The sequence below is a fragment of the Akebia trifoliata genome, chromosome 2, assembly GCF_017979445.1.
Source record: "Akebia trifoliata isolate Shusen 1 chromosome 2, ASM1797944v1, whole genome shotgun sequence".
Classification (NCBI taxonomy): domain Eukaryota; kingdom Viridiplantae; phylum Streptophyta; class Magnoliopsida; order Ranunculales; family Lardizabalaceae; genus Akebia; species Akebia trifoliata.
The window spans coordinates 22,054,483-22,078,991 of record NC_141376.1 but is presented as its reverse complement, the minus strand read 5'-3'; the positions used below and the strand labels follow the sequence as shown (position 1 = coordinate 22,078,991).

Genomic DNA, 24,509 nt, shown 5'->3' with positions numbered 1-24,509 from the left:
ATTATGTATATGTTGCTTTATTTTAAATTATAAACTGAAAAACATAGTTACTATTTCAATGTTGTCAATTAGATTTGAACAAAAAAAATGTGAGTAATGCTGATTGATGTAATGTGAGTTTTAAAATGTTTAGTTGTTTATCGCTGATTATATGTACCAGTTATTCGTAATTTATTCTATAAAATCTTGCATGTGTTAAATGACTTGGTATGCTTATTCGTTCATGTTAAGAGAGATAATTAATCAGAATTGTATGTGGACCTACTGGGTAACCATTGTTACTCACCCTCTCCTTCCTTTTTTATTAGTTTCAGAGCTTGTAGTTGGTGAGGCAAGCGTAGAACCAGCAATTGAAAAGAATTTGGTTGGTCAAATCGACGATCAGAGTCAGTTACCTGGCGAGCATTGGGACTACATCCACTAAGAGTCAGTTCGTCGAGGGGATGTATATAAATTTTGGGTTGAGTGTTAGGTTTATGTTAGAGTGAGGATATTTTTTTTGTAATCTTGTATATTTTACTCCTTGTACAAGTCTAATCTAACTCTACGTTGTTTGAAGTTTACCGTCTTCCACATCTTATACATTTTTGGCATATCTATATATATATATATATATATATAATATATATATATATATATATATGGGTCCCTTTCAGCAACAAACATTTTGACAAACATTTTGGCAAAACATTTTTCAAAACATGGGTTATAGGTTTTGGAATGGGCTGATTTTTGGTGAGGATGATCTCTACGGTGAGGAGATCATCCTCATCAAAAATCAGCCCATTCCAAAACTTCTAGCCCCATGTTAACAGGTTGAAAAATTGTGAACCATCCATTTTTTGTAAACCATTTTTGATGGGTTAGAAGTTTTGGAATGGGCTGATTTTTGGTGATGATGATCTATTCCCTGTAGAGATCATCCTCACCAAAAATCAGCCATTCCAAAACCTGTAACCCATATTTTCAAAAATGTTTTGCCAAAATGTTTGTTGCTGAACATTTCCCTATATATATATATATATATACAAGATTTATTGTATATTGGTTTATCAGATTTTCGAGTGCCTTGGAACGCTAACATAAATAGAGGAAACCATGTCGAAATTTCAAGGCACCACCTGGTACCTTAAGATTTAACTTTGGGATTTGTGTTAGTGTTTCAAGGATGTCATAGATGGTATAAGAGCTCATTAGTTGTTCCTTATTGGGATTACGAGCTCTTCTGTGTCTAAAAGTCCATAAAGCCTAGGATAGGATTTTAAGTTCATTCTGTTAGTAATGAAAATGGTGTTTATTAGTAAATTCCTAGTTAAGTTAGTAATTATGCTTTCATAAGAATGATTTTGGCTTATGTTGATAAATGCCTTATTGTTGATAAACATAAATGAGATAAGCAGACGAGGTAGAGGCTGAGGGAGAGACCAAAACACAGCAAAGGCAGGATATGCTTCATATTAGACCCCCGATCTAATAGCACAACTAATGTCATTTATGGGACAGATAGCTGAGTCTTAGAATAAGTTTAGAGAAGAGATGTTCGAGTCATAGGCTAGACTAGCTGAGAAAATGGTTGAGTTGAGGGAGCACCAGGTTTCTTCACAGGCGACCCTAATCCACCCTAGGATCCACCATAGGGACCATGGCAACAATTTGTATCGTTGAGGGATGTGAGAACCCCCCCACCCCAAGCACAGACAAATCTAGGGTTGTGGTTACAGAACTTCCAACAATTATGTCCACCAAGATTTGGAGGTTCCTCTGACCCTACCAAGGTCGAGGAGTAGGTTTTGAAAACTCAAGAAATTTTGAGTGTCATGCAGTGCCCGAGAGATTAATGGGTAACGATGGCTACATTTTAGTTCGATGGGGATGCCAATCATTGGTGACGTTTTGAGAGAAATGTTTTAGGAGATGGACCTTTTGAGTGGGCCAACTTTGAGAGGATATTCCTAGATAGATTTATACCTGAGACAATTTAAGAAATCAAACACTAGGAATTTTTGAGATTGGTGCAAGGCAATCTATCCGAGATAGACTACAAGCTGAAATTCATCAGATTGTCACGATACGCACCCGAGCTCATTCAGACTGATCTATAGAGGGCTCGTAGATTTTCCAGAGGACTACGACCCTACCTAAGGGCCAGGATGTCAGTGATTGAGACCAACAGCTACAAAGACATGGTGAGTCGAACTCAAAGGGTTGAACGAGAAAAGATGGAGTTACAGACTTCAAGGAGGCAAACTAATCGACCCCAGGCTTCTTTTCTTCTTAGATCTTATCCAGTCAAGAGGTCGAGTATCTTTGGACCCATATATCCATAGTACCAAGCTTCTACATCGTCGAGTTATGGAGCAGTTAGGGCTCCAGTGAGGCCATCATGACCAATTAGGTAGATTCTGATATCATTGGTTCCATCTTATCAACTACCCACCCCACAAAGACCTATTGACATGCTTCATATGTGGTCAAACAAGACATTTCAAGAGAGGCTGCCTTCTATCACAGCCACGGACAGGGGTGATTCCCAAACCCCAAAGCAGGATTTATCATTTGACCTAAGAAAAGATATCCATTTCTGGTGAGGTGTTGAAAGGTACAATCTTAATTTCTAATGTAAAGATTTCAAGTTTTATTCGATACCGAATCCTCTAGATCATACATTTCCATTGAGATTGCATGGTTGCTAAAATTAGAAATTTTGTACATGAGTCAGGTAATGAGACCATTTACACCATTGGAAAACTGGCAGATAGCCTAGAAATTATGTCGAAACTGTGTAATTAGGATAAAGGACCAGGAGATGATTACTGACCTCGTGAGATTAGATTGTTGTGATTTCGATGTCATCTTAGGGATGGATTGGCTAATATAGAACCATGCCCATGTCTACTACTTGACGAGATCAGTTGTCTTTAAAAGGCCAGGATATCTGAGAGTCAAGGTTCAAGGATCCAGGTATATAAGAGACGGTCCTTTGTATAACCAATTGGAAACTTTGAGAGTATCGGAGATGGAGGCGTCGTCGGATATGATAGAAGTAATCAAGGAATTTGGGGATGTTTTTCTAAAAGAATTACTTGGTTTGCTGCTATGTCGTAAGATAGAGTTTTCTATCGACTTGGTACCAGATACAGGTTATATCTCCATTACATCATATTGAATGGCCCCAGTAGAAACTCGAGAGTTGAAAGCACAAATTGAGCTTATGATCTTGGGGTTTATTCGACCAAGTTCCTCATCTTGGGAAGCACCGGTTCTATTTTTCAAGAAAAAAGATGGCCACTTCGATTATGCATTGATTACTAGAAGTTGAATCAAATGACCATCAAGAATAAATACCTTTTTCTATAAATCAATGACATGTTTAACCAACTGTAGGGTACCTAGTATTTCTCTAAGATCGATTTGTGATCTGAGTACCACCAGTTGAGAATTCAGGAGACGGATTTTCCGAAAACTAAGTTTTAGACTAGGCTAAGTAAAAGCGCCCTCGAACCGTGGGGTGTGCGGATCTGCTTTTGACTTTTGAGATTTGGGAGTCACCACCTAGTTATTACGGTCTAAGAACCGAATATTGACTATAAATAGATGAAAACAACTAATCTACGAATAAAAAGAGACTTCGGTCTGGGAATCACGTTACGGGGTTGGAATGTGTTAGGCACCAACCCCTCTCGACAAACGCCAGTTTCTACTAATTTCCAAAAAGGATTACATGAGATTTAGAGATCTGTGCATATACCCTAATGCACCATTACCGCCAAAGTTCAAGTGCCCGAACTTCGAGAAATATAATGGCATTGGATGCCCAAAATCATCAAACCGAGCAGCGCAGACCCAACAAGGTCCCTCGAGTCTTTACCCGCCTACCTATGACTCTGTCAGAACTACTCCCAACATTACTCAGGGGAGAATATCCCACTAAGAAGCAGCCAAACCCAGAGGCGGTAAAGGGATCAGGGTATAATCCCAATCAATTCTACGAATTCCATATGGGTGCGCCGGGGCATACCACCGACTAATGTTGGCAACTCAAGCACCAAGTGCAAAATCTAATCGACAGGAAAACGATCATCTTGGATGGTCCGACAACCCAAGCACCTCAGTAGAACATCAATCAAATTCCATTACCGACACATAATGGGGGAGGCAATGGGCCGACAGTCAATTCCATAGAGAGGGATGAACCAAGCTTCAACCCTTCAATTTTGATAGCACCTATTGGCTCTAAAGTTAGAGTCAATTTGAGGAAAGAACCAACATCATCAAGCATCAATGCATTACCACAAGATACAGCCAACCAACCACCATCCCAACTTCCCGTCAAACTGGCCAATCTCACCATTCACTCCAATTCCAAAACTTCAAATCCTTCACGACCCCCTCTCATTATACCTTACACATTACCAACTTCAAGCTCGTCCTCTCGGCCGCCTCTCGTTAAACCTTACACCATACCAACTTCATAATCTTCTTCCCGACCACCTCTTATCATACCCTGCACCGCACCGACCCCTCAAACTTCAAGTTTCTCCTCCCGACCACCCCTTATCCTATCTTATACCAATCTACAAACCCCAAACATCGCTACATTAACGGTCAAAACCAACCCGCCACCCCTTATCCTCCATTTAAAACCAGATCCTCAACCCATGACCACATATCCCCTAAATCCTTCCCATACCAGTCAAGCCAAACCGTCCCATGGAGTTATGAGACGATGATTGTGACGTCTACAAGGGTTGAGAAATCGAAAGAAACCATGGTAACGAACATTGGTCATATGACCAGATCGGGAAGATGTTACAAAATGTCGAAAAAGGAACAGAAGAAGCATCGAACCTCCTCAAACTCATTCAGAAGAGTGAGTACAACATAGTAGAACAGTTGAACAAGATGCCAACTCAGATCAACATCTTCGACCTCTTACTAATTTAGAGCAACATCGGGAAGCACTACTTAAGGTTCTTAGTGGTGCACATGTGCCTGAGATCACCTCACCAGAAGAATTGGAGAAAACGGTCGGACAGATCATAACCCCCAATCCTATTACCTTCACGAAGGACGAATTCATCAGTGGAGGGCGTGGTCACCTTGAACCATTACATATTATGATAATGTGCAAAAGTATGATGGTAGCGAGGGTACTGATCGACAATGGTTTGGCTCTAAATGTCTGTCCTTTACAAACGTTACACAAGCTAAACGCGGATATGTCTCACATCAGACCGACTAGGAGAACTGTTAGAGCTTTTGATTGTAGGAAGACTGAGTCGTTAGGGGAACTAGATCTCCTAGTCACCATTGGATCGTGCACGTTTGAAGTGACGTTTGAAATTCTAGACATACCCTCAGCATTCAATCTCCTTCTAAGAAGACTTTGGATCCATATCGCAGGGGCAATCCCTTCTTCCTTGCACCAGCGAGTCAAATTCATCATATGACAGAGTGTGATATCGGTTCTAATAAAAAATCTCATACCAGTCGATCTACCACCGGATATACCATATATTGATGTAGAAATGACCGGGAAAAATGAGTGGTACCATTTCTTTCAGTTCATAACTGTCAATCATATCAAAAGGGGGAAAAAGAAGACAAGGGCAGAGCTGTCAAAAACAAATCTGATGATCGGACGAGTGATGAAGAATGCGGGATATCGTCCAAAACAAGGGTTAGGGCCTAAAGGAAAATGCAGGGCCACTTTGATCAGCATGCAAAAACATATTCCCTACTTTGGTCTTGGATTCAAGCCTACGATGAAGGACATCTCTAATATTAATGAAAAAAAGAGGGAGCTTCGACTTGCACGAAGATAGAACCGAGAGCCTAATGTATGGAACGTGGGCAAAGTACCACACATCAACGTCAGCTACCCACAATCCTCGAAGAGGCTAGATGATTTATCAGAACTATCACCGACAAGCCACATAGGAGAGCCAAGTGTTGTAAGTATCGAGCCCGTTCAATCGCAAGAAGACGCATCGTTGAGTCCCCACATTCCTTTACAAATGGTATGGACATCTTGTTCGGAGGGGATTCCGAAGGAAGACAAAAAGAAGAAGAAGAGCCCACTAAGGCAGAAATCGTAATATGCGAAAAAGGAAAATCATTGTTTCCCTTTCAAATCGATTGGGGATCTGTCATAATTTCACCCACCCTACAAATGCCAACACCTGAATTTGACGACAGTCACCCGGAAGTGATGGTCATATCTGAACCATCAAGGGATCCACTCTTCCAACTTATCTACCTTGCAGAGGATGGGCAAGTCCTCAAAAATTGAGAGGAGTACCCAGTCACTTCTGAGGCCGCCATGGGTCTAGAAACCCTACGGCCTCCAAAAAAAAATGTCATTAGCAAAATCTCATTTGTCCGAGGACCATAATGAGCCCTTGTCCTTGTAGCAAGACTGTTTTGGGGACTCACCTTTGTTGCTAATGTATTTGCATAATTTTTCTTTATCTTATTTCAGAAGCACAGATAGTCCACAAAACTCAAAAAAATCAAAAATCTTTCAAAATTTAAAAAAATCAAAAACTCTGCAAAATCCAAAAAAATCAGAAATCTTCAAAATACCGAAGGTTTTAAAAGAATTTCCTCAGTTGAATGAGCCTTGTGACAAAATAGAGTATGAAAGAGATGAATACGACCTTGACCTCGAGCTCGACTTTGATCTCATGGGGATCAAAGAAGAGTTAGAGGAGGAGGTTGAGTATCCTCCAAAAGAAATCAAAGAACTCATGGTACGTCATGAGAAGGGTGTCCAGCCAAATATAAATGATACAAATTCAGTGAACCTAGGCACCGAAGATGACCCATGGATCGTCAAAATCGGAACCCTATCAATGATCGAGCAGAAAGAAAAGATGACAAGGTTCTTACAACAATACCAAGATGTCTTCGCATGGTCCTATCAAGACATGCCTGGGTTAGACACAGATCTAGTCGTCCACAAGTTACCTATCAAATCGGGAAGGAAGCCAGTCAAGCAGAAATTATGAAAATTGAAATCAGAATGGACACTTAAGGTCAATGATGAAGTAATGAAGCAGTTCCAAGTAGGGTTTCTCGTAGCATCCACCTACCCTGAATGGCTCGCTAATGTCGTTCCTGTACCAAAGAAAGACGGAAAGGTACGCATGTGTGTAGACTACCGAGATCTGAACAGGACCAGTCGTAAAGATGACTTTCCATTACCACACATCGACACTTTGGTCGATAATACAGCAAGGCACGGTATGTTCTCCTTCTTGGATGGCTTCTCGGGTTATAATCAGATAAAAATGACAGAAGATGACCAAGAAAAGACTACGTTCATCATACCTAGTGGCACTTTTCACTACAAGGTTATGTCATTCGGTCTCAAGAATGCTGGGGCAACTTACCAACGAGCCATAACTGCCTTATTTCATGACATGATCCACAAGGAGATAGAAGTATACGTGGACGACATGATAGCTAAATCCAATCTCGATGAGGATGATCTGATAAACTTGAAAAAATTATTTGATTAATTAAGGAAGTACAGTTTAAGACTTAATCCGAAAAAGTGTGTATTTGGGGCCACGTCAGGAAAGCTATTGGGGTTCATTGTTAGTAGAAGAGGCATTGAGATCGATCCGACTAAAACAAAATACATTATAAATATGGAGCTACCTAAATCAGAAAAAGAGATCAGTGGATTCCTAGGGAGAATTCAATACATTAGTCGGTTCATCGCACAACTAACACCGATCTGTGAGTCAGTATTCAAACTACTGAAAAAGAATGAGCCGAAAGAATGGAATGAAGACTATCAAGAAGCTTACAACAAGATTAAGAGATACCTGCTTAATCCACCCGTCTTGGTTCCACCTACACCAGCTCGACCTCTACTGATGTATCTTTCCGTGCAAGAAAACTCCATGGGTTGTGTATTGGGGCAGCACGATGAAACTGGTCAGAAAGAGCAAGTCATCTATTACCTTAATAAGAAGTTCACAAGTTACGAGGTAAACTATTCAACCCTCGAAAAGACATGTTGTGCCCTCTTTTGGGCATCACAACGGCTATGTCACTACTTGCTCAGTTACTCGACTATGCTCATTGCTCGAATGGACCCCTTAAAGTATCTCTTCGAGAAGCCGGCACTAACGGGATGCATTGCAAAATGGCAGCTACTATTATCTGAGTTTGACATCACCTATGTTACTCAAAAAGCCATCAAAGGACAAGCTATTGCTGAACATTTAGCGGAACACCCTCTGCCCGACTACGAGCCACTAAAGACAAATTTTCCCGATGAAGCCATTTTGTTTGATGAAGTTGAGAGCGATGATGAAGAATCTAGTTGGAAAATGTATTTCGATGGAGCAGTAAATCAAAAGGAAAACGGAATTGGGGCAGTCCTGGTCAAGCCAGACGGAACTCATATTCCCATTACGGTCAAACTAAGGTTTCAATGTTTGAATAACGAAGCCGAGTATGAAGCATGCATCGTGGGATTGAAAGCAGCGATCGACCTCGAAGTGGATGAACTAGATGTATTCGGAGATTCAAGTCTGGTAGTCTACCAGACAACGGAAGAATGGAAGACTCGAGAGCAGAGGCTGGTTCCGTATCATGAGTATCTCGAGGATCTAAGCTCAAATTTCCTCCGAATCTCATTTACTTATATGCTGAGGGCTACGAACCAGTTTGCAAATGCATTGGCTACTCTGGCATCAATGATCAGCATCTCCGAAGATACCATAGTCGACCCTCTTGAGATTGGTATTCAAGATGAGCCAGCATATTGCTTGCCTGTGGAGATCGAAAAACCTGAAGAAAACCCATGGTATGCAGACATCAAGGCATTCTTAGATGATTGAACTTTTCCACCCGATGCCACGATGATGGACCGAAAGACTATTCAAAGATTGGCAGGACAGTTTTTCTTGAGTAGTGGACTCTTATACAAAAAGTCGCATCACGAGGTCCTCCTCAGGTGTATAACACAAACAGAAGCTCAACGTTTAATCGAGACCGTGCATGGAGGAATCTGTGGACCTCACATGAATGGACATATGCTCGCAAAGAAGATTATGAGAATGGGTTACTACTGGACGACCATGGAGAGCGAAGGGTACCAACATGTTCGAAAGTGCCATTTTTGTCAAATCTATGCCAACAAGATCAATGCGCCACCTTCAAAATTACACAATATGACTTCTCCCTGACCTTTCTCGCTCTGGGGCATGAATGTCATCGGGCAGATCAATCCTCAAGCTTCCAATGGGAATCGCTTCATCTTGGTCGCCATCGACTAGTTTACAAAATGGGTAGAAGCAGTATCTTACGCCAATGTTACAAGCGGCAATGTCTTGAAATTTGTGAAGAACAACATCAAATGTCGATACGGCCTCCCAAGCGGAATAGTAACTGATAACGCCAAAAATCTCAAGAACAAAGACATGTTTAAGATGTGTAAGGATTTTCAGATCACCAATCACAACTCAGTCATTTACAGACCAAAGGTGAATGGAGCAGTCGAAGCCACTAACAAAAATATCAAAAAGATCATCGAGAAAATGGCTGTCACTTATAAGGATTGGCACGAGATGTTACCATTTGCTCTACACGCTTGTCGAACATCAATCCGAACCTCGACTGGGGCAACACCCTACTTATTGGTATACGGAATGGAAGCGGTCTTGCCCGTTGAGGTCGAGATTCCCACCCTTCGAATCTTAAAGAAGTTGAATTGGATGAGACAGAATAGGTCTAAGCCCGATTTGATCAGTTGAACTTAATAGAAGAGAAACGTCTTTCAGCAATTTGTCATGGTCAAACGTATCAACGAAGAATAGCACGTGCTTATAACAAGAAGGTTCGACCTTGGGAGTTTGTACCGGAGAATTAATTCTGAAGAAGATTCTACCAATACTAGAAGATGCGAGAGGAAAGTTTCGTCCAAATTACGAGGGGTCATTCGTCGTCCAAAAGGTACTGTCTGGAGGAGCGCTGATTCTCACAGAGATGGACGGGGAAGTCTTTCCGCAACCGATCAATGCTGACACCGTTAAAAAATATTACGCCTGAAGTCATCCTTTGAAATGAAGAGAGGCTATCTTTCCACTACCTGAACAACTATCTACCCTTAGTTAACCATTTTTGAGCCATCACATTCATTTCTTAACCCAGGACTGGGGCAAGTCACTGCTATCAAGAGAATCGAATAAATAAAAATAAAAAAAGCAATCAAAAGTCAAAACAAAAATACCAAAGCATACTCTTGGCCTGCATGAGGATAAACTGTGAACGGTTAAAAGTACAAAAAAAATCAAAAAGTCAAAAACTTCGAATGTCTGATCTCAAGCTCGACCCAAATCTCCTACCTAAACAAGTTCGTGTGATGATGAGAGGAGACATAGATCATATTTTCGAAACAAAAACAGACAAACCCTATGTCCAATCTACCCCTCAATAAATCCAGACTCAGCCTTCCTTACATCCTTTCACAACCTAGCCTAAGCCTACGTTTCATCCTATTTAAAGTCCTCTCAGATCAGGGAATGGTTCAAGGCAAGTCAATCATAGTGGAAGCACGTCATGAAAAACATTGTCAGGATATAGTTGATTTTGCTACTTAATTGGGATTTCAAGCCACCAAGGTCGTTGGAAGACCCGAGAGGGGAAGTCAGGTCAAATATTTGAGAAAAAAGAGTGACTTAAGTGTAGAGTCATTAATCTCGAAGCTCAACTTGAGTCACCACACCATGAAAATCTTCGAAGGAACTCAAGAGGGGAGTCCAGATTTGTTACTCAAGAAAGAGCGCCACTAGAAGAGTAGAGTGTTCGATCTCGCAGCTCAACTTGAATCACTAAGCCACGGGGGCACAGAGAAATCAAGGAGGTATTCAAAGTAAAAATCTATAAAGTAAGGATAGGCTGAAAGGGCATGGTGAAAACCCGTCAGGGCACTGTAAGTAAAAAGATCAGTCTAGGGCAAGATCAAAACCACCGACACGATGAAAACCCAAAAAGGGCGTCGATGTGCAAAAATGTGGAAATCGGGTCTGGTGAAAACCGTAACTGGCGCCAGGGGCAAAAATGAAAAAAAATAAAAAATAACTCCTGGCCCGCAAGAGTATAAACTGTGAACGAAAAAAATCTTGAAGTCTTCAATGTTCCAACAGATGTAACTAAGATAACTCAGTCAAAATTCTCAGTCTCGGAGATGACTCTAAAGAGGTTAAGGATTAGCTGACACTTGTATCCTCGGCCTTTGACAAAGGCGCCATGATCGTTAACTTTCAGAGTTTTCAAACACAGTCTGTCACAAATTATTCAACAAAGGCAATCTTTTAAAACCTAAAATAAAAAAAACAAAAAAAAATACATCATCAAAATTACTATTTTTGGCCTATGACGAAGAATCTATGACTTTTCTTAAAATCAAGAGTTTTCGAAAGCAGTAGATATATCTGAGGCCACTACGTAAAAAACCTATTTCATTTATTTCAAATAGGATTACATCATTCTCATTAAAAGTAGGGTACAAGAAGGAATAACGAGCAAAGAACCACTCAAGCATTTTCTTGGGAAGCGTAATAGGCAACAAGACATCCTCTAGGACTTTGATCTAACCAGCTTGGTCAACGATGATTCTCTTCACATCCGAGGCATGATGACACACCAAATACTCAAATATCATACCATCATGCAAGTCTCTCTCAAGGATGGTCACGCTACACTAAGCTCTCTCAAGATGATCCTATAACTTCCATAAAGGGGAAACTAAGTTCGAAATTTAGAATTAACAAGGAAAAAGAAAAATATCTCAAAATTGCATTACATGGTTTAAAACGTCAATCACTTTCAAAATTTTCAAGAAAATTATATCCACGATTTCAAATGAGCTCCGTGCCACGAAATCAAGGGTTTCAAAAAGGTTAACCCTGTCAAATCCCGTGCTTGGGTAGCCACAATCCACAAAAAAAAATTCCTCAATCCATCCGACGTTTTTAATCATCATGCAATAAATTATTTTGGATTCATGCAAATAAAGGGTCTAATTTATTATTTGCAGTTCTTTGCAAGCAACTCCTGCAAAGAAGGGCAGCTGTAGACACCCTAATTTGCATGAACCTATTAGGAAAATCCAAATTTTCTCAAATTGATGCCGATTTAGAACTCAAGCTTTTCGACGGACCCGCATTGCCACTTGGCATTATTTTCATGCATACATGCATCATGTCATATAGTTTGCATGCTCAACCTTGTCCCTAATCTAATCTAATTCCATACCACTTCCCTAATCTAATCTAAATCCATACCTAACCCAACTTCCTGAACCAACCCGGATCCATATCCCTTTCTCATTAACCGATCCATCACCCATACCCTAACCATAGTCTACTTCCTAACCAAATCTATTTCCTATTCAAACCTAAGCCCAAGAAAAAGCCCATTCTCTAAGCCCCATACCAAACCCATTCCATAAGCCCAATACCAAGCCCAACACCAAGCCCATTCTCTCACATTCCCTCAAAATGTGACACATGTTGATCTCCTATAAGCCCTCAATACCTAATGCATGATCTAATTGGAAGGTTAACTCCCCCTTTGTGAAAACTCAAGAATGCCCTTCTCAAAAGGTGTGGTCAAACCAAAAAGATACTTTGGTCTTTAGTAATAATCCATAAAGGTGATAAAACTTTCAATCATACCCTCAAAAGGAGGGAATCTTCAAGTACATACATGGAGTTCTCCCATTAGTCCATTTCAAAAACATACATCCATCATTATTTTATGAGTTATTTACAAATGAATCAAGATCTACTTTTCACCTATCACTTCACCTTTACATATGTCATTTTCCTACTCACCCTCCCAAAAAGTATTTTATTCTCCCATTGGTCCATTTCAAAAAATATCCTTTCACCCTTACTTTATAAGTTATTTAAAAATGAACCAAGGTCTACTTTTCACCTACCACTCCACCTTTACACATGTCACTCCCTTATTCATTTTCTCAAAAGTACTTTTATTCTCTCACTTTTATTTACCAAAAAACCAAAGATCAAAGAATGCTTTTAGGATTTTTTCACAAATGTCATCTTGACCCTCATACAAATGGAAAATCCAAAAAAAACAATCTAAACCTCATGTTCATTTTTTTTATTTTTAGGGTTGGACCACTTTATTCTCAAAAGTTCTCCAAAAACTCTATAAATACCCTTACTTTTCGAAGAATAACTCATGCACTCAAGCCCCCATCTCTTAACCTAAAACTCTACCAAAATCTCTACTCATTCTCTCATCTTCTAAACTTCAACTCAATCCTCAACCATCTCACTCAACTCCCAAGCCTATTTTTCAAGGTTCAAGTTCATCAAGGGACAAGGTGGGGTTTAACATGTAGTTTATTTATTTCAAAGCTTGCATATTCTTCTTCTAACCCTCTACTTTATTTTTCTTTTAGAAATCATTTAGGATGTAATACATACCCTTTCTCATCCCTGGTAGATTGGACTAAGGTTCAACATTAAGTTCATGCATCATATTGTACATAATGCACATACTCACCTATGCATGGCAATGATGAAGAAATGTGTCACCCTCTTGATGGGGTGAAACATTAAGTTTCTAACCATGCATACATGCATCAAGATTGTGGTCTCAAGGGAACTCCATCATGGAGTCTCTCTAAAAGCTCAAACCTACATTCATATTCATAAATTTAATGTGACTACATGGGTCATTCTTTTCCACAGAATGCCCTTAATATCATGTTGAAATCAAAACCCTTTGTTAAGGGGACATTTCACTCCAATGCACACACCACCCTTATCATGCATTTTAATATTTATTTTCTTAAGATTTTTTAGAAAATAAAATGGCAAGTAAGGTAACCACCTTTGGTGGAGAGGATGGGATGCCTAACACCTTCCCCATCCCCTAACCGGACCTCATTACCTAGATCTTAGGTAGACCTTGTCCTTTCCAACACATGAGAGTCACTACAATGCTATGAAAAAAATAGTTTTCAAAAAAATTGATTCGGGTGCCCATTCATACCCATTTTTCAAAAAATAATGGTGGCGACTCCAAACAATGTAGCATTGAGGTTCATGGCGAACATTTCATGTCTACAGGGCTGTCTAACACCATTGCAAACTCGACAAACTAACTTGACTCAAAAGAGATTAAAAAAAGACAGACTCAATTGCTAAATTGATAAAAAAAAATTGGATTCAAGACTCAAAAACTAGAGACAATTACCCACAACAGACTTGATTACAGATTGAGAACTCAGGACATCGTTTCCAGGCAAAATGACTGAGTTTTCTTCTCTAGAATCTTTGCCTTGTTCAAACTTACTTCTTCTCCTTTGTCCACGGTTGCATTTGATGGTGAGAACCTCATTAGGGACCATCACTCTAATAAGAGGGGGGCTAGGAAGCTTATGATTGACTAAGTGGATAAGAAAGACTAGGTCAAACGATAATGATGTGAAGCTTCTTAGATTAAGACCTTCTTTTGATGATCTCCTCTAGGCTTCAAACGTTATAGATGGTTTTTAAAACAATTAAAATGTTGATCCGATTAAAACCCCAACGAAACTAAGTCCTTGAAACCTCAATCTAATGACACCACAAGGATTGATCACTTCCTTGATAAGTCGAAGAGTCATGTCTTTTCTTCAAGAACTCGAATGAAAACTCATAAAGAACCCATAAAGAAAGCATGAATCAAAACTAAAGTTTCTTTCAATAAACTTCAAAATCTCATATGATGTAAATCATCAATTGTGTCCCAATTACAAAATGAGGTGCCTTTTTATGGACAAATTAGATCAAGATTAATTCTAATTAGTCCTTGGAAAAATAAAGAAAATCTAATTAGTCCTTAGGAAATAAAGAATTCAAACTAAGGACAATTAGAACATACAAATTCCCAATTAACCCTTGTATTCAAATTGATCTTCCAAATTGACCTTTTGCATAAAAAGATAGTTGACCATCCTTGATGAAACTTTGATATCTCCGAAGTTAGCCTTAGAATCTTCTAGAATGGCCTCTTTGTATTGGACTTCCACAATCAAGCCTTGCAATGCCTCTTCCATCCGTTTTGTCATTGCCCTAGTCATCGGACCGCCAATTCCTTGCAATGGTTCTTGAGAAGACTTGGAAACAGCAACTCGATCTCCATTATTCTCCCCCTCTTCGAAAAGATTCGTCCTCGAATCACCTACATTAAACAAGGATAAATCAGCAACATTAAAAGTTGCACTAACATTACCATAATCACTTGGCAAATCAACTTTGTAGGCGTTATCATTGATCCGTTCCAAGACTTGAAATGGACCATCTCCTCGAGGTTGCAATTTTGATTTCCTTTGGGTAGGAAACCGCTCCTTACGCAAGTGCACCCAAACCCAATCTCCAGGGTGGAAGATAACTTTCAAACGACCCTTATTGGCTTGCTTAGCATATTGCTCATTCTTCCTGTCAATGTTAGCTCGAACTTTGGCATGTAAATCTTTCACAAAGTCTGCCTTTTTCTTACCATCAAGATTAGCATGTTCATTAGTAGGCAAAGGTAAAATATCCACAGGCGTTAAAGGATTAAAACCATAAACAATCTCAAATGGAGAAAATGAAGTAGTTGAATGAATAATCCTATTATATGCGAACTCAATATGTGGTAAACACTTTTCCCATTGTTTTAAATTTTTTTGAATGATAGCACGCAACAAGGTAGTGAGTGTCCTATTAACTACTTCAGTCTGGCCGTCCGTTTGAGGATGTGCAACAGTAGAAAATAGAAGTTTAGTTCCTAATTTACTCCATAAAGTACGTCAAAAATAACTAAGGAACTTAACATCTCTATCACTAACAATTGATTTAGGTAGCCCATGCAATCGAACTACCTCCTTGAAAAACAATTCAGCAATATGTGTTGCGTCATTGGTTTTAGTACATGCAATAAAATGGGCCATCTTACTAAACCTATTAACAACAACAAATATACTATCTTTACCATTTTGAGTCCTTGGCAATCCTAAAACAAAATCCATAGAAATATCAATCCAAGGCTGATTAGGTACAGGCAAAGGGGTATACAAGCCATGCGGTCGAATTTTAGACTTTGCTTGCTTACATGTAATGCACTTGTCACAAATAGATTGAACATCATGCTTTATATGGGGTCAATTAAAATGCTCACGTAAGATATCTAAAGTTTTTAGGACACCAAAATGACCCATTAAACCTCTCCCATGACTTTCCCTTACAAGTAATTCACGAATAGAACAATTAGGCACGCATAATTTATCTTTCTTGAAAAGAAATCCTTCATGCCTATAAAAGTCACCAGATGCACACTTAGCACATGCATTCCATACTTGGCTGAAATCAGAATCATTGGCATACAAATCTTTAATTAATTCAAAACCAAGTAGTTTAGTTTGCAATGAAGTAAGTAACACGTACCTTCTTGATAATGCATCGGCCACAACATTTTCCTTCCCACGTTTATATTTAATTACATAAGGAAATGTTTCTATAAACTCCAACCATTTAGCATGTCTTTTATTAAGCTTACCTTGGGTCTTCAGGAATTTTAAGCTCTCATGATCAGAATGAATGATAAATTCCCTTGGCCATAAATAATGTTGCCATGTTCGAAGAGTTCTCACTAGTGCATAAAGCTCTTTGTCATAAGTAGGATAATTCAATGCTGCCCCACTTAGCTTTTCACTAAAATAAGTTATTGGCTTAGAATCCTGCATCAAAACAGCTCCTACTCCAATCCCGGATGCATCACACTCTATTTCAAAAGCTTTATCAAAGTTTGGCAAACACAACAAAGGTGCATTAGTTAACTTATCTTTCAAAGTTTGGAAAGCCTGATCATGCACATTAACCCAATTAAAAACAACATTCTTTTTAACAAGTTCATTCAAAGGTGCAGCAATAGAACTAAAATCCTTAACAAACCTTCGATAAAAACTTGCTAAACCATGGAAACTTCTTACCTCGTTCGCATTCTTAGGTGTAGGCCAATCTTTTATTGCCCTTACCTTTTCCTCATCAACATTAATTCCCTGCGAACTAACAACAAATCTAAGAAACACAACAGGTTCCATATAAAACGTGCATTTCTTAAGATTAACATATAATTGGTGTTCTCTTAACACACTAAACACAGCATGCAAATGCTTCACATGGTCATCAACATTTTTGCTATAGACTAAAATATCATCAAAGTAAACTACCACAAATTTTCCCATGAAAGCACGCAAAACATGGTTCATTAATCTCATGAATGTACTAGGGGCGTTAGTTAAACCGAAAGGCATTACTAACCATTCATACAACCCATATCTAATTTTAAATGCAGTTTTCCATTCATCTCCCTCTTTCATGCGAATTTGATAATACCCATTCTTTAGATCAATTTTAGAAAACAAACGAGAGCCATGCAATTCGTCAAACATATCATCTAACCTAGGGATAGGATGCCTATATTTTATCGTTATCTTATTAATAGCTCGACAATCCACACACATGCACCATGTTCCATCTTTCTTTGGTACTAAGAGAACAGGAACCGAACATGGGCTGAGACTTTCCCTTACAAATCCCTTCTGCAACAGTTCATCCACTTGCCTCTGTATCTCCTTTGTTTCCTCGGGATTAGCTCTATAAGCAGGTCTATTTGGTATAGCAGAACCAGGTATGAAGTCTATTTGGTGCTCAATTCCTCTTAAAGGAGGTAAACCATGTGGAATCTCCTCGGGGAAAAGATCCTCAAAATCCTGTAATAAAGACAAGACAACACTAGGCAAAGAGGAGTTAAGATCGTCAGTAGAAAAATAAACATCTTTGTACATAAGAACTAGAACTTGTGGCCTTGCTATCATTACACTTTTAACATCATATTTGTCAGCAAGTACACTCAGTACTTTATTCTTCTCTCCAGGTTGCTCACTTTGCTCTCCTTTTTGCTCACACTTTTGTTTCTCTCTCTTTTTGCACTCACTTGCTATCCTAACCTGGTCTTCATAAGCTTGTAAAGGTTTGAGAGGGGCCAATACAATTTTTCGATTGTTCATTACAAAAGAATAACGATTTTTATACCCATCATGCAACACTCTCCTATCAAATTGCCATGGTCGACCGAGCAATATATGACTGGCATGCATCGGTGCCACATCACAAATAACCTCATCCACATACTTGCCTATTGAGAAAGGAACCCGAACTTGCTTGTTTACCTTCACTTCTCCACAATCATTCAACCATTGAAGCTTATACGGTTTAGGATGTTTCTGCCATTTCAAATTCAACTTCTCTACCAACAAGGTACTAGCAACATTGGTACAACTCCCACTATCAATAATCAATGTACAAACTTTATCCTTCACATGGCATCTTGTGTGAAAAATATGCTCACGTTGCTCCTCATCTCCTTCATCCTTAGGCTGTATACTCAAAGCTCTCCTGGTGACAAGTAAATCACCATGCACAGGCTCTTCTACTTCAACATCAGAACAATCCTCTAATGGAGGCATCTCGTTGTCACTTGAACTAGCACTTTCAATGTCTCTGTTTGCCAATACAACCATAACCCTCTTGTTTGGGCATTCAGAAGCAATATGTCCAAACCCTTGGCACCTAAAATACTTAATCTGACGTGACTTAATAAGAGGCTTTGTTTCAAGTCTATCTTTAGGAATAGAAACCAAAGGCTTCAACTTTACGTCTTCTTTTGGTTTGAAAGGAATTTTGTTGTCTTTCCAATTTGGTTTCCACGGATTATTAGAAGATGATCCAGATCTAAACCTTCTAGACTTGATTTGTTTTTCCACTTTAATGGCTTTGTGCAATAACTCTTCCATTTCCACATAATGGTGCAACTCAACCACATCAGCAATTTCTTTGTTCAATCCGGTAATGAATCTAGCCATAGTTGCTTCTCTATCTTCGTCTATGCTTGCTCTAATCATGGCAATCTCCATTTCTTTATAATAATCCTCTACACTCATGGAACCTTGAACCAACCCTTGCAGTTTGATATACAAATCTCGATAGTAATGGTTAGGAATAAATCTTTTACGCATCACTGACTTCATCTCATCCCATGATCGAATAGGTCTTTCACCATTTCTGCGCCTATTGATCACCAATTGATCCTACCATATATTGGCATAGTTTGTAAATTCCACGGCGGCTAGCTTTATTTTTTTATCCTCGGAATAATTATGACAATCAAAAACGTGCTCAACTTTTCTTTCCCACTCCAAATATAATTCAGGATCATTCTTTCCGTGAAAGGTCGGAATCGTCATCTTTATGCTACCCAAATTGTTATCTTATTTGAAATCTACTTTCTTATCCCGTCGATAATGTACTCTCTCCGCTTCGGAATGAATATCTTCTTCTCCGTCGAACTCATGTCTTCGATATGGTTTAGATTCATTAAAGGATTCCATATTGTCCAATCTTGAATTCAACAATTTAAATTGATCATGAACGGCCTTGATGAATAATTTTAAGTCGGTCTCATTTGATTCTCCCCCTTCCTTACTCATGGTTGAAATCCTGTAAGTTAAAATAAACGAAAACAAAACAAAAATATGCAACAATATTGTAAGTCCCGAAAAGTGATGAAAATGATGGAATTGAAGGTCGAAACGGTGTGGAACGAGGCTATGCCTGGTTCAACTTGTAGATCTCGAAAAGAGCTTCGATTTGATATGCACTAATAGTCGTTCCGATATCCGGATCAAAAGTTATGGCCGTTTGAAGTTAGCAACTCCAAATTTTCGATTTTCTGACCTACAAACAGCAACTACAAATCCCTTTTTTTTTTTTTCTAAACAAAGCCCAGCAAGAAGAAACAATAAATCAGCCTCCTTCTTTAAGGTACTTAATCAGAAGCTAGAGTTCAATACCCTCAAAGTTCAGCAGTCCGTTTGTGATTCAGATATATATATATATTTTAAAACGAAACAATTGCGGTAATCTATAAAGTGATAGCAGCAACGTTAATATAGAAGGGTGTGGGAGACGGATAATGAAAACAAATCTCAACAGAAACAAAGGTTCAATGATTCCTTAATGGCGGAAATTACAGATTCTACTGAATGAATTTTCAGCAAAAAAAAATATAATAATAATAAATAAATAAATAAATCCAGCAAGAACAAACATGAACAAGAACATAGATAAATCAGTCATTTTCATTTTCAAATGAATCTAAGTTTCAGCAAGAACAATAATTTCAGCAAACGTTGTGACTGTTGTGGCTGTGTTTCAGCAATAAAATAAACGTTTTATTCTGAAATTTCGAGCAAAAAAATATTTCGAGTTTAATTACAGCAACATCAATGGTGATGTAATTGAAAGATTTTCAATGAGTGACCATTAAAGACCTTAAAAGATCAGCAACATATGTTAACAACAACAAGAAATATTACAGCAGAAATACAGTGTCATCAATGGCAGAAACGATTCTTGGTTCTCTTTAATGGCAAAAATACAATGTCATCAATGGGTTGATGAAAGATAACATTATAAGAATGGCTATTGTGCCTCAGTTTTCAACAACAAATCATTTGGACAATCTCAATTCGGTTTAGTAATTCGTTAAAGATAATTAAAAGAAAACAAACTCAATTCAGATCTGTTTTCAGCAAAGAGTTCAGCCTAGTTGTGAACCAGATTACAGTAGTTAAAAAATATATATATATTACAGCAGTTGTTATGTTCAAGAAATTCGATTCACTGATGAAAATCTTAGAAAAATTTCAAGAATTCCAGCAAGATAGATCATTTAGAAAACAAAAAACGAAGTTCTCAATGTTCAATGAAAACACCAGCAAAGACAATATTACGAAATAAATTTCTGAAAACAAGAACGTTAAAGATCATGAAAGAACAGTAATTCCAGATTTATTTAATAAATGTATCAGGATTTTGAAACTGAGAATCTCCAATGGAAGACCATTAAATAAATGAAACCCAGCAAGAAATGTTGTGTACAATCTAATTTTCCTTGATCAGATCTGAGTCTTCAATAGAACGTTGTGTTTTAAACAATAAATGTTGCTGAAATTTCAACAAGAAATCAAGAAATACTCAGTAGGTTTATAAATAACTCTCAAAATCACCCAAAAAAAAAAATTAGCAACGTCACAACAATGAAACATCAAGTTGAACCATTAAGAACATTAAAACAACAACAGAAATCTAATGAATGGTCATGGATTCCAATCAAGAATGTAACAGAAATTGATTAGGGATAATAAAACCTGGTTTCCAACCGTTGTTGGCTTTGAATTGGTATGAATTTTTGTTGGGAAGCAAGATCTACCCGTTTTGATCTCCAATTCAAATGTCACCCGAACCAAATCTTCGAAGGATTACTTCAATCTTGATGTATTTTCCAGCAATCTTGATGCTCTGATACCAAATGATGTGAAGCTTCTTGGATTAAGACCTTCTTTTGATGATCTCCTCTAGGCTTCAAACGTTATAGATGGTTTTTAAAACAATTAAAATGTTGATCCGATTAAAACCCCAACGAAACTAAGTCCTTGAAACCTCAATCTAATGACACCACAAGGATTGATCACTTCCTTGATAAGTCGAAGAGTCATGTCTTTTCTTCAAGAACTCGAATGAAAACTCATAAAGAACCCATAAAGAAAGCATGAATCAAAACTAAAGTTTCTTTCAATAAACTTCAAAATCTCATAAGATGTAAATCATCAATTGTGTCCCAATTACAAAATGAGGTGCCTTTTTATGGACAAATTAGATCAAGATTAATTCTAATTAGTCCTTGGAAAAATAAAGAAAATCTAATTAGTCCTTAGGAAATAAAGAATTCAAACTAAGGACAATTAGAACATACAAATTCCCAATTAACCCTTGTATTCAAATTGATCTTCCAAATTGACCTTTTGCATAAAAAGATAGTTGACCATCCTTGATGAAACTTTGATATCTCCGAAGTTAGCCTTAGAATCTTCTAGAATGGCCTCTTTGTATTGGACTTCCACAATCAAGCCTTGCAATGCCTCTTCCATCCGTTTTGTCATTGCCCTAGTCATCGGACCGCCAATTCCTTGCAATGGTTCTTGAGAAGACTTGGAAACAGCAACTCGATCTCCATTAAGTTGAGTGTTGGAAACCATGTTCAAAGTCTAAGAAAGTTGATAAATGGTTAGAGGGTTGGTAGTAACATTTGGCTGCTCAGGGGTAGGGACAGTAACCTTTTTTTTGTCAATGGGATCTTGAACTGTGTGACGAAGGACGACGCAATGATTAATAGGATGACCAGGATTTTGGTGAAACTCACAAAATAGGTTAGGATTGTGAGAAGTGGGGAGTGGGTTTGGTAAAGGTCGAGGTTGGAGAGGTGCAATGAGCCATTTACTTAATAATTTCTGAAAGACAAGGCTCAAAGACATCCCAAGATCGGTGAATTTCTTATGTGGTCGAGGCTGACTAGGGTTAACTTCGTTGGTAGACAAGGTGGTAGATTGGACAAGGGTAACATATGTACTAGATACATAGGCGTGATTAGCGCTAAGCTTGGAATTGGTGAAGGGCTTTTTGAGCTTATCGTCAGAAGGATTGGAAAAGACCCTAGAAGCTAAGGCACCTTCCAATTAGCTACTAGCTTGCAATAGACTCGAATGTAGAAAGGTATTGGGAGACTAGATGTCGAGCATATCATTGCGAGAGGTTTTTTAATATAATAACCACTTGTTCTTTCTATAAAGGTCTATCCTACATTTGTGCATCCTTGGCCCTTCAACGACCAATGAAATCAGTAAATGTTCCTGAAAGCGCCCTCGATCCGCAGGGTGCGCGGATCTGCTTTTGACCCTTGAGGTTTGGGAGTCGCCACTTAGTTATTAAGGTCTAGGAACCAAACTGACTCTAAAAAAGGCAAACTAATCTACGAAAGAGAAAAAGAGTCCGGGGATCACGTTATGGGGTTGGAAGGTGTTAGGCACCAACCCCGCCCGGCCAAAGCCGGTCTCTACTAACTTTCCAAATAAATCACATTGCTAAAAACCTAGATAAAAATAAAAATAAAAAATTTTATAACTTTCCAATAGCAAGGATTTTGTTCCCTCAGATCTGACAAAAATAGCTCCTTGTACCGTACTCCCTTGCTTCGTTCTGTCTCCGGATTTGATTTCGAATCTCCGAGGTAAGGTATCTCCTTATTTTTGGATCTGAACTCTTTAAGTTTGTTGCGAATTTTGGGATGTTTTTGGAAGGCTTTTAGGCGTTTCTTATGCTAAAATCGAAGGAGGGATGTTAGGTAAGGAGTTGGGGCTCCAAAAATAGGGTTTATGGGAGGCTAGGGGGGTTTCTAGACCTACTTCTCTTAGGGTTTATGATTTGATACGAAAATAGGGTGTGAGCACCTCTATTTATAGATGTTTTTAAGGGTTGATTTGGATAGAGTTAGTGTTTAATTAGAGATCTTTTAATTAGAGTTGTGTTTTAGTTTGACTTGTTTTAGGTAGAATTATTTTTAAGTTAGAACTCTATTAGATAGAGTTATTATTTAATTAGAGTTCTATTATGACTTTTGGTCTTATTTGATTGACTTTTAATATCTTGACTTCAGTCTTGCTTAATTGACTTTAATTTTGACTTCAGTCTCACTTGATTGACTTTAATACCTTGACTTCAGTCTTGCTTGATTTACTTTTAATTTTTGGAGAATCCCCCTCTAAAATATCTTTAACTCTTTGGACCCCCAAATGGAGGGGTCCTTAAAGAAATATCCCACGAACCCTCAACAATTTTACCTAAAAGTTCGATTGATCGATTTTTTAAGTTCAGATTTTTAAATTAATTTTATTAATATTTCACTTTAATTATTTAATATTTTATTTATTAATTTCGAATTTTTTAATTATGAAAATTGTGAAATTACCGTTTTGCCCCTAGAGAGGACTTTTCACGTTTCAAATCTGTTTTTAATGTTCTATGATGTTTTAGAATCGATTTTTTATAAGGAATTCAATGGAAATATTAGTTTGTGTCATTTATGAAGTTTTTTTGTGTGAAATGATTGTGAACTTTATGAGGGGCATTTTCGTAATTTTATCAAATTCTGTGAAAATTGGCAAAATGATTTATTTGGTTTCGATTTGTTGTTTTATGTGTTTGAGAGAGTTTTCCTAAGTGTAACGCAAGCTCTAGGGTTGTTTTGAGGTTAGGGGTATTTTGATAATTTGGTAATTTTTTAGTGATTTTTATCGTGAAGTTTCTTTCTGGTCTGCAAGATGATGATTTCTATGTTTCTGGGGTCGTATTTTCCTAGCGTAGCGTGGTTTCTAAGGTTTTCTCAATTCGAGATACCTCATCCGGATTTCTGAAACACATCTGGTAACAAAATAAAGTCATAGAATACACATCCATCATTGGGAATCATTGCGATCGGGTTGACGAGTTAATTAATCAGGCGGATGCAAAAATGGGGTGTCTACAGATGCC

At 38.2% G+C, this 24,509-nt stretch overlaps 1 pseudogene; it reads right to left on the bottom strand.

Moving 5' to 3' along the window:
• The window catches only part of LOC147409911 (uncharacterized), a 29,351-nt pseudogene extending 10,024 nt beyond the window's left edge, over positions 1 to 19,327 (bottom strand).
• Positions 19,328 to 24,509: the final 5,182 nt, after the last annotated feature.